This window comes from Lissotriton vulgaris, chromosome 8 (genome assembly GCF_964263255.1).
Source record: "Lissotriton vulgaris chromosome 8, aLisVul1.2, whole genome shotgun sequence".
Lineage (NCBI taxonomy): Eukaryota > Metazoa > Chordata > Amphibia > Caudata > Salamandridae > Lissotriton > Lissotriton vulgaris.
In genome coordinates this window covers 448,334,477-448,346,493 of record NC_141696.1, presented here as the reverse complement: position 1 = coordinate 448,346,493, position 12,017 = coordinate 448,334,477, and the positions used below count along the sequence as shown (strand labels likewise).

General features: G+C 45.6%; 1 non-coding gene across 1 annotated transcript; it reads left to right on the top strand.

The window, feature by feature from the left end:
• Positions 1-1,393: 1,393 nt before the first annotated feature.
• LOC147697159 (5.8S ribosomal RNA) lies at positions 1,394-1,547 on the top strand. Its single transcript, XR_015299479.1, has one exon. It is a non-coding gene; the product is annotated as a 5.8S ribosomal RNA (ribosomal RNA).
• The last annotated feature ends 10,470 nt before the right edge of the window (positions 1,548-12,017 follow it).

Here is a 12,017-nt window from a genome sequence, read left to right as displayed (position 1 = left end):
CAATGGAATTAAAGGTTATTTATTTCAAATTATTTCTAATAAAAAAGAAGACAGGGCTTTGGTGACCTATCATCGACCACAGGGAATTCAACAAGTTCCTCAAAACCCAGAACTTCTGCATGGTAACGCTACAATAAGTTCTTCTGATGATCCACAAAAATGACTTCCTGAAATCCTTGGATCAAAGTTCTGCATATTTTCCCAGTGGCGGGGCAGCACTATCTGTTCAAGAGGCAGCCATTTGTCCTCAACTCAGCACCTTGGATGTTTAAAAAGTGTCTGTCTCCGGGTTGAGGCTTACCTCAGAGTCACCAAGTATACATGTACTTGGATGACAAGCTCGTTAAAAGCTCTGTCAAAGGAAGTGGCAAATTCTTTGAATGTCATCTGTATCACTCTCTTCCACAAACAGAACTTACACTGGACATAGACACGTCATCCACAGAACGTCATTTACAATTGCAGTTCTTGAAAGTGATACTATGAAACTTCAATCCATAGCAGAGATCTACTCCGGCCAACAGTCTCAGTCGGACAATCAGTGCTGGACTGAACAGAAACCGGCCCTGGCAAACTACTCAGCTGCCCCCTACCCTCCCCCTGGGGTGAGGGGGAGTGCAGCCGAGCAGTTTGCGACGGCCGTTTTCGGCCGATTTTGTTACCGGGGGCCGATATTGCCAGCCCCCGGTAACAAAAACGGCCCCCCATGGGCCCGAAACTGGCCCCCAACCTAGCGGCCTACCGGGAGAAACGCCCGGTGCCCGCTATAGCCAGTCCGGCCCTGCGGACAATACAAATCACTGCTGGGCCTGATATATTCAGGCATGGGTTTTGTATCCTTTTTCATGCTCAGGATGAGACCCGTCCAGCAAGAAAAGTTCACAGCACGTGGGACAACATAATCAAAATCACAAGACTGGTAAAGCAAGAGCTATTATGGTGGCAGACCCCATAAAAACCAGTTGTCCTCAGCCAGCTGTGGCGACGGAGCGCCACTGTTGTGAAATCGCTCTGCTCTGCGAGTCGGCAGTGTCAAAGCCACAACTGTGCAGTTGGGGCGACCCTCCCTCGTTGCCAGGTACCCGGTTCAACCCGGTCCTGTGCGGCCAGGCCGAGGGGTTTGAAAACTTGCGCGGGCCCTCCCAATTACGCCGGGAGGGACCAGCGGCTGCGGGGCTGCCTGCTCCCATTGCTCTAGGAAGCCCCTCCCTCTCCGCGGGTGGGTGGGAGGGGTTACTTCTGGCCCGAGTGCCTGTTAATGTTTTTTTTTCTCGGAACGGTGCAGTCTTGACTCCCAGAGGGGAAGCCTTGAACGGGGCGGACGGACGGCGTCACCATCCGCCCGCCTCTCCGGCACCCCCAGGTGTGCGAACGTTTTTGAAAATTTGCCTGTGACTCTTTGTGGTGGATCACTCGTCTCGCTCGTCGATGAAGAACGCAGCTAGCTGTGAGAATTAGTGTGAATTGCAGGACACAATGATCAGTGACACTTCAACCGCACCTTGCGGCCCCGGGTTCCTCCCAGGGCTACGCCTGTCTGAGGGTCGCTCGATCGTCAATCGCCCCGGTGCTTCCCCGGAACGCGGCTGGGGCCGTTGCAGGGTTAGCTCTGCTTCCCCTTTGTCCCCCGAAAAGGTCAGATCCTCAGATCGCCCGTGGCAGGATCCCTCGTCGGGACCTACCACAGAGGCGCGCCGCCGGCGTGCCTAGCCCCGAGAAGGGGTCTGGCAACCGGTACGCCCCGGGCCTGTCCCGGTGTGCCTGGCTGTGTGCCGCGCGTGGCTATCTATGGTATCCCACAGGCTGCCCGCGCACACGTGCCTCGAGTGCCCACCTCCGCGGCTGGCTTCCCGGCGAGAGCGAAACCACTCCAAATCTGATCTGGTGAAAGAGGGCGCGCGCTACGGGATACCAGGCCCCTGCTCCGGAATGAGGCTGACCTTCCCCAGCTCCCCCTTAGCGCTCCGGCGTTTTTTTCCGACTACAACCTCAGATCAGACGTGGTGACCAGTAGTTCACAGATTTGCTTAAAAGTGGATTTTTTGTTCTCTTGTAGTGTAGTTATGAGATCATTAGTGAATTATACACCCAGATATTTAATTGGTCCCGGTTGTCATGCCAGACCTGTATCCCCCAGGATTCCCTTACTGCCCATGGAGTGCAGAAGCTTGACATCTCTTTTATCTTTATCAAGCATGTAGCCTGAGACTTCAGAGAACTCCTGTATTGTGTTCATAAGGGCCTGTTTAGCTGTCTCAGCCTTTCTCAGGACTATCAGAAAGTCATCCCCGTATGCGGCCACGTTGAAAGTTGCATTACCAAATTCTATTCCTGGACTTTGTGTTTTCCCTCAGGTGTTGGAGGAACGGCTCTATAGCTAATAAAAAAAGTGACGGGGAAAGAGGGCAACCTTGTCTGGTGCCTTATCGTAGTGAGAGAGAAGAGGAAACTGCACTCCCTCTTACTTTGGCTCTACGTCTGTGATATAGTGTCATGATCATTTGTATTAGTGAGTTGCCCAAGTTAAACCTTTCTAGTATCATTCGCAGAACAACCCAGTCAACTTTATCGAATGATTTTTCCGTGTCTAGGGTGATAGTGACGGTAGGGGAGTCGATTTGCTTATCTTTTTCAATTACGTGGCAAAACATCCTGGTGTTATCCTAGAGAGCCTATGTCTATGGAAACCTATTTGCAAGGGGTGGATGAGTTTACTAGTATGTTTTTGCAGGCGGAAAGACAATATCATATAGTATATTTTGCAGTCAAGGTTTAATAGGGAAATCGGCCTGTAATTTTTTTGTAAAGAGTGGGTCTTTACCCACTTTTGGGATGACTGTTATAATTGCCTCTGCTGGTGTGCCTGGGATTTTGCCTGTGTTTGCAAACTGGTGGTATAAGTTCAAGAGAGGTTGTCTTAAGTGGCAGGTGAATGGTTGGAAGAAAGTTGAATTGTATCCTTCCGGACCTGGGGCTGTACCAGATTTGAGCTTTTTAATGGCCGTGTCTACTTCTTGAACGGTATTAGGGCCATGATGGAGCTCATTTCATGGTCAGTTAAGGAGTGAGATCTTGTCTTGGAATTCTTAAATCTTCATGGGATTCGGTAATATATAAGATGTTTGAAGTTTAGAACTAACATTGAGTTTATATTTATTGGAAAACAATGTTTTGCCTTATCTAGTTCAACTTCTACATTATATTAAATTGAATTTATTCCTCTAATGTGTAATGCATATGTTTATAATTTATTAGTTTACGAAAAACTAATTAAACCCACCTGTATGGACACTTTTAGATTTTTTGATTGATGTCAGTTTTTGTGTAAGTGTCCATTATCATGAAGGCAGCTTGCATCGAATAAAAAAAAATAAGGACATTACACAGGTGTGTTTCTGTAAACATTATAAACTACCACATTACACCCACATGCATTACATATCTGTAAAATATTGTTTGTAAGAGTGATTTTAAAAATGCATAAGTCCAGTGCTAATGTCGGCAATTATTTCAAAAGGTAGCAAGTAAAAAGAAGTCTACCTTCGATTTCAGTGACCAGAGGGTATATTTGTTTCATGGTCAAGGAGCAGCAGCAAAGGCAGGACTTGGACGATCAGGTCCATGATGGAAAAGGAAGTGTGAAACAGGAAGAAGGTAAGTTTCAGGCTTTTATCCTTCCAATCTTGCAACTCAGTTTCCCAGCTACAGTTACGTGGTCAGGAATGCACATCATGATTGGCTCGGCGGAGAAACTGTGTACTCCTTTTGACAGCTGCTTTTGCCTATGGAGCCATTGACAGACAGAGATGGTGGCACTCCGACATCCTTTCATCCATCGACCCTCCAGCATCTAAATAGAGCGGGCAGATCACCTAATAGGTGGACAAAGAATCTGACGGAAAAGCGACAACAACCAAATCCCCCAAGATCTAAATCAGACCCATAGTCTTACAGTTGGCCCTCTATCACAAAAATTATGATGACCATGTCATTACAACAGGGCCCACTGCCACTGAGTCAGTGACTAGTACCCATTATCACCACCGCTGGCCAGGTTTGCATCAAATTGGAAATAGTATTTTAAGTCCGGCCACGCGACACCACATCGCAGTATATGCACTTCGCCCATCCTATCAAGGAGATTGGGTTTCCTCATCCATACTTGCTGTGGCGGGCATGGAACCCAGCACCTCTACCACTCTGTACAGCATGAACTTCCACTACTGTAAATCAGCCTTTAGTCGCTTATCCGTGCAGAATACTTTGATATGCCTCAAGTTCCGCTCAAACCCATTCAGCCAAATCATTAGACCACACCAATATTGCGGAGAGACATTTACTAGATGGCAACTATGCACTTGGCCAGCAAGAGCTCCAACTGTGAAAATCTATAGCGTGCCCTACCATCCTTCGGGCACGGGATAAGTGTAAGCAGGCAGGGCATAGCCACAAGCTCAAGGCAAATTTTAGTAGTCCATTGCAAACGGGCCACCACCTGCCAATACTCACACAACCCCAGATCGTATGAGTAAATACGGCTCCATCCCTCCTATATCTCAGGCATTCATCCGAACAGGTTGGGTATATCCCACTAAATCTTTTGGAGCCAGATGCACACTCCTTCCATAAAATGAAAAGTGACCTTTTGAAAACATCCTAGCATAAACGCTTTTTACTTCTTTTTAAAGTAATATTATGAGTAATATATTACTATGTAGCCTACATAGACTGCAGCATTAAAGCAATGCAAATAGGACATTGGAACTTTAACCCCTTCCATGCTGGTGACGAACCCCAGCCGTCACGCTCCACGGTGCTCGTGTGCTGATGACGGCTGGGGTTCGTCACGGCCCGCCCCTGTTCGTCCGGCGGCCGCACACGGGGGAAATTGCGGCCGCACGGAATGGGTTAAGGGCGTCTTCCCCCCCAGTGTCCTATCAAGTTCTTTTTTGCTTCTCAATCTGACAGGATCCTGGAGCAGAGTTCTGCCTTTTTTAAGGTTTTCGCCTCCACAAATTTAATCTCTGGCTTTTTAAAACTGTTTCACTCAATATACTTTTGCGCATACAGTATTACTAGATAAGTTCCTGACAGGAAACATGAAATGTTCTGCAAAATGGCAACTCTTTTTTTGAACTGCCAAGAGTGTGGCAGAAAAATGGCAAAAACAGACATACACAGGATCTGTATCTTTTGTTTGTCCGACTTTCATGATCCCGAGATGTGTCGCCACTGCAAAACCCTCTCCAGGCACACTTTGAGGGAGAGAGAAAATACACGCCTCCATGACCAGCTGGAGCACTGCAGAAGATGAGTTTTTGTAGCTGGAGAGCCTTCAGAAGGGTGAGGAGAAAGTATTCCCTCTACCAGTGCCCGTATGTCATGCTCTGAGGACTCCCACAGAGGGAGTCCAAAATGAGAAGTTCTGCTAAAAAATGGCATTACTCCAGTATTGGAACTTTCATAGATTCACATGCTTGAATCATTCCCCATCATCGAGATGGTAGCCCCCAGCACCATAGGAAACAATGTCACAATGGACATTGAACATAGACGTCTTAGGCCTTTTTGTTTAGGAACATATCACCCGTTAAACCCTTCCTGAAAGAAGCTGCAGTCCTTCAGATTTTCTACCGCACGTTGTGCTTGGGAGTCTCCATTGAGCTCTGCTCAGTTTTTTTCCAGTGAACACTGCTTGAAGAAGATTTTCACTGATTTGTTTCTCAACACTGGAGGATTTTTTTCTACAACTACCATTATCTGGTATCGTGGTGATTCAAACTGGCTTCCACCATGCCAGAGACACCAAAAAGGGGCTCTTCAGAGCTTGTGTCACTTGTAAAAAGAAGGAGCTACATATTGATGACCCCCATACTGACCCCCATACTGTCTCTTATCAAGAGCTCAAAACTAACTACTCCAAGGTATGTCACACGTTTTCTACCAAAACATTAAAAGATCAGAAAGGACATCTTCTTCTTTGGGTCCAGAAACTCCAATCCAGAAACAACCTGGTCTCTGATGAGGAAAGCAACACCTCAACCATGTCAACTTCTAAAACACCAAGAAATGATCCTGTACCACATACCTCTCATGAACCTCCTAAAAAGGCATAAAAAAGGCCTCTGAAGGTGCTCATATGCACAGCACCCCTCCAAAACTCCTCACAAATGCACCTAGAAGCGACAAAAAGAAATCAGATTTCCCCTCAAAGTCTCTTTAGAAATCGACTTCAGAGCCCCTAAAACCACCACCTCAAGTGAAGCATCTTTTTTTTTAAAAAAAAGTGTTCAGGACCGCAGATGTATGGGTCGTCGACGCCATCCTTTTCGGCGAGGACATCAACGATGATGCTTTCCACATTTACTTCAGTGGCATCGCCGTCACCACTATAATGGTGCCGACGGCAGCATCTTCCTCATCGATAAAGTAATTGTTGACGAATGCAGCTTCTGTACCATCAATGGTTACGATTTCAACTTTGTGGACACTCTTGTTAATGGCAGATCTTTTGGCGACGGTGCACTCATTGACGTCTCCGTGGTCGACGACGACTGAAACACCAATGACGGCGCCACTGATGACGAGTGATCTCCTGTCCACAGACCGTCAACAATAATTCCGCCACCGACTCTGAGGCTATCCACACTACCTCCTTCCTCATCGACGAACTCGTGGACAAGCCAAAAAACGGCCATCCAAAAGAAACAGATAACACCATCCCTTATCTCCCCGAGTAAAGTGTCCTCACTCCTACCATCCCACCTCTTTGATAATGAAGTCTCTGATGAAAACAGCCATTATGGGGCAGCTCAGAGCCCTTCAGAGCGTCATGTGAAATGTCAGGAACTCTCAAGGTGAAGAGAAATACTATGAGCCATATTATTATTCATAGGACTATAATCACCCTCAACAATATCAACAAGAAATGGTATTTGTACAGTCCCCTCTTTTGACGGATTTGCAGTCTATGTTGGCAGACGCTTTCCTCCCGCGTCTTCTCCGGTTCAGTATGCTCCAGTCTCCACAGTCTCTGCGCCTCGTCAACTGCAGCCATCATAGGGTCTGCCTCCTAGTAAGCATGTGCACAGTTCTCTACTAGTTTTGCTCTTGCGTGATCTCACATGATCTGAGGAAGACAGAGAAGAAGGTGAGCTTGGAGATCATCACAATGAAAGGTATGACTATGTCCTGCCTCCAGAAGAAATTGCGGGCTTCCACAACCTCTTAGAAAGGGCGGCCAACCGTTTGGAACTGCCGATGCCTGTCACGCAACAAGACTGTTTCCTTTATGACTTTAAGGAACCCTTTCAGAAAAGTCATACCCATCATTGGTTACATGTGGAGTCAGGGCCTAAAGATCATGCACAACTCAGAAACAGTATTGGCCATATTGCGCAAGCTGGACAAAAGGTATACAGCCCCGGAGGATATGCCAGCTTGCCCCACTGGCTAAACTAAACCGGACTCAGTCATCTCGCAGGTGGCACAATAAAGATTAAGGAATCCTTCCACCCCCCTTTCAGCACACCAGACAAAGATGGCAGGCTCTGGATAACTTTTGACAAAAAACAAGGACCCCCTGTTTCGGATAAATATCCTGGGACAGGGCAAACAATATATGTGAGATAACAATCCCAGGCATACAATTAAGGGAAAGAGGCAAACTAGATTAAGGCAATCTATCAAGGGATCGTTATCTCACATATAGGCTCTGGATAACATCAGCAAATTGTTTTCGACCATGTAAGCCCTCACTTTGAGGCCTGCAAATTAACTGCCACTCTTTGGCCACTATAACCGACAATTGTAGCCTAATATGGCCCCATATCTGTATCAACTTCCTGAACACAGAGGTAAAGCAAAGTATTTCTCGAAGGTCAACAATCCTCCTCCGAGATATTAGACTATGCCATGGACATTGCCCCACCGGTTTCAGGCAGCTTGCTGGCATAGAAATCCTATGCCGTCAAGGATGTCTCAAGGTGACTGATTTCAGACCCGAAGTCCAGACAAAGATACTAGATTTCCCTTATGATGGAGATGCTTTGTTTGGATAGCACATTGATAAAGCACTCCAAACAATCAAAACGGATATGGACGCTGCCAAATCACTAGGAACTTTGCAAAACAGAAGGGTGTCTTTTTGCGGAGTTCAAGGAAGAGTCCAGCCTTCCTTTCATGAAGGACTTCAACAATACTGATACCCAGTATATTCTTCCAATACTCAACAATCCCGCTACAAATATCATCAGAGACAACAACTGCCAGCTGCATCACTGCACACCTCTCGGAAGAAAGTCCGGACATCAGGCCAAAGACACAAATTGCAGACACTGACTTCAATCAGGTGCCAGCCACTACCATATCTCTTCCACCAAGGGTACCAGCAAGAATCTCCAATTACCTACACCGTTGGAAACAGATCACAATGGAACAATGGGTCCTCAACCCAGTTAAATTCAGACACCTGTTGGAATTCATATATATACCCTTCTCAACACCGCCTTAACCATGCATCCAAAAGCATTTATGCCACCTCAAATGGGAAGTAAAAACCATGTTGCAAAAGAAAGTGATAGCCGTTCCCAGAGAGGAACATTTTTCTAGTCCTGTTATCTTCTTAATCCACAAGAAGTCAAGGCAGTAGAGAACAATCATCGACTTGAGGGACCTCAACAAATTTCTCGCAAATCAATAATTTTGCATGGTTACACTTCAAGGCATATTGCAACTCCTCAACATTGGAGAATACATGTCATTTCTGGACCACCAAGGTGCTTATTTTCATGTACCTATCCCTCCCAAACACAGAAAGTTCCTTAGGTTCACAATAGCCAGCAGCCACTTTCCGTTCTGGGTGTTACCTTTTGGTTTCAAGTCTGTTGTCCGCATTTTTAACCCATTGCAGCTTACCTCAGTTAACAATATCAGGTTTTCTCCTATCTCGAAGAAAGCTCATACCAACCAGTCGGCAAAGGCATCCACCAGAGCGTGCATACACCTCTTCAATGAGCTAGGGCTCGGTCTCAATCCGGACTAGCCAATACTCCAGCCATCGTGGCGGATAACTTACCTAGGAGCCATACTAGACATAAACATCCCCATGGCACACCCTACCATCGATAGTTAACAAAAGTTGATAACTCTGGCAAGCCAAGTGCAAAAAAGTCACTTTCAGTTTGCCTCTACAATTCTCTTTTAGGGATGATGTCTTCTTGCATCCATCTCATCCTGTACTTCCGCATTCGCATGCGTCCTCTTCAGGAAGCCCTGGATGCCCAATAGATGCAGGTGTCAGGGACTTTCGAAGACATAATTCAAGTCACCACACTCATGATCAAGTCCTCCAACTGGTGAACTTGACCCATAAATCTTTTGACAGGCCTCCTGTTTTTACCTCAGCCATCTCTGCTAATAATTACAATGGATGCTTTCCTGGACGGGTGGGAGCTTTCCTCCAAGACCTTCAGGTCAGTAGCAAATGGTCTCCTTCACATCAGGGCCTCCACATCAGTGTTCTTGAGTTAAGGATGGTATAAATTGCTCTACAGGCCTTCCTTCCCAGGACTCAACAATCCTCAGTGGTCATGCAAACAGACAAGACAACAACGATGCACTACATACACAAACACAGGGCATCCGATCTTCTCTGCTGTCCCAGGAAGCCCAGCTGATCAGGCAATGGTGCGGCTGGCACACAATGCACCTGACTGCACAGCATATACCAGGAAACCAAAACGCCATAGCAGATACCTTAAGCAGGCTCAGTACATCTTGCCACAAGTAGAAATTGGATCAAGTCATGCTGGATCGCATCTTTCTCGAGGGGGGCAGACCAGATCTGGATCTCTTTGCACCCCCCCAAAAGGCCAAATGTCAGTTCTTTGCAAGTTGGCATCCTCATCAGGGGTCATGGAGGGAATGCCTTTTGAATTGCATGGCCTTTCTGCCAATTCCTCTCCTCCCAAAGGTCGTCAGGAAAATGGAAGCCAAGCCATGTCAGATCATCCTGATAGCCCCTGTGTTGCCCCGTCAGCACTGGTACACAGAACATCTCCTACTACCACTGGAACCTCTCATTCTACTCAAGCCGACCACGTCACTGCTGACAATGAACCAGAGACAAGTTCTCCATCCATCAAGGAACCTGTAATTCTCAGATCATTCTTTCCAAACCCTCAAACATCAACTTCACTCGCTGGATATCAAGAGGTGCTTAAAGTTTTACTTAGACAGAACTAGGATTTTTTTAAAAGCCAACCAACTGGCCAACAGTGCACCAAGGAAAGATTTTCCCCTAACAAAACAGCATATCTAGATGGATATCCAGAGCCATTCTGTTCTGTCATCAACAGGCGGGCCGTCCTTTGAACTCTAAAGAACAGGCTCAATCTACAAGAGCCATATCCACTTCCATGGCATTGTTTGCAGTGGTCTCATTACCAGAAATCTGCTATGCAGCAACCTGGAAGAGTGCACATACCGTCATGCAACATTACTGTTTGGATTCAGTCATCCTCAGGAATGCTGCTAGTTTAATGTTCTAGGAATTCCCAGCCTGATGACGGGGGAAGGATTCAAGCATGTGAAAATATAAAGATTTCCATGTAGGAGAATTGGAGGTACAGCGAAGTAAGTCATTTCTTCTGCCAAATTAGATGTAATTGTTTTCAGCCATTTTGGTTGTAATGCTGTTCAATGTTTGTGTGGAAATTGCATGAGTAAAACACATTTTGGGGACCCCCCACCCGATGGATCACAAAGAAGCTTTCCAGGAAGCAGCTGAGTTGGCTTTGCCTTTCTTTTTTGAAAGTTTTGTTATTTGTCAAATGGTGCCAAATTTATTAGCAAACCAAAAAATTAATTTACTGTGAAAACCCAGTCCTAACTATATAGTGTTTTATAAAGCGCTTTGTGAATAGGTTCATGGTCTGGAGTATTCATTTCTTATTTCTCCTGGAGGAGAACTAGGATTATCAGTAAGTAACTTTTCCTTCCGAAAGTTAAAATACTGTTTTCTAGATTGTTTTATGATTTACTTGGCAAGTAGCAAAACTATTTGAGTGTCTCAGACAAGTACAAGGATAACCGTTGTACTTTTCCATCCATTCTTCTTGACAGGTTTAAAGGTTTTGGAATGTGCCTGCTAACTGCTTAACAGTGTTACCATTTAAATAACCTTTCCTAAATGTATTTTGCTTTACAGCTTTATCAGCCATCTTGTGGTTTTAATCTTGGCGACCCTCACTGTCGATTATTAGAAACACAATATCAAAGTTTACATGATCCACATTTGTCGGCATACTATAAACGCAAAGATATTCTACGACGACTGAGAAAAGGAGGTTACATTACCAGCAATAATAAGGTACGTTTGAGTTCCTTTTATAAAAAAAAGTATTGATGTGGAGCACAATACTTATACAAATATTTTTATATGACATTTTCTTCCTGATCATACTTCTTCCTGCAGATTCCTCACCTTTTGACAATCAGCCAGGTACCATACTGGATCTGGAAAACTTTTTGTTTAGCAATAGTTTCTTCCGGCCACTCACTAGTGCCGTGTGATTACAGCTGAGACTCTGTTCACCCACAATGTGATGATACCGGACTACTTAAGGCAGCATTAGGTGCTCTTGAGTTAACTTCTGTTTAAACACGCCTTACTGACATGGACCTGGAGCTCTTCTTCTGTTTAAACCCAAGGTCACCTCTTAAAGTCTTGGGGTTCAAAGCCCTGAAATATATATGTGGTCCCTGCTTCCCTATCATAATCCTTTGGCCTGTGACTCCTGCACTTTCATATGCCCGAAGGCAATCAGAGAGCATAAAGCCAAATTGTTCTTTGCTCTTCTTTGTAAGGGCACCTTTAAATGGTCCCTCACTTCTCCTTTAGGTCAGTCTCTTGAAAGGAATCTATCCCCTAAAGGATCTTTCACCTACAAACACACCTTTTTTGGACGCAATTCTAGTTCTCAATAAACTTACACCTGCATGTCCAGCTCTGTCCA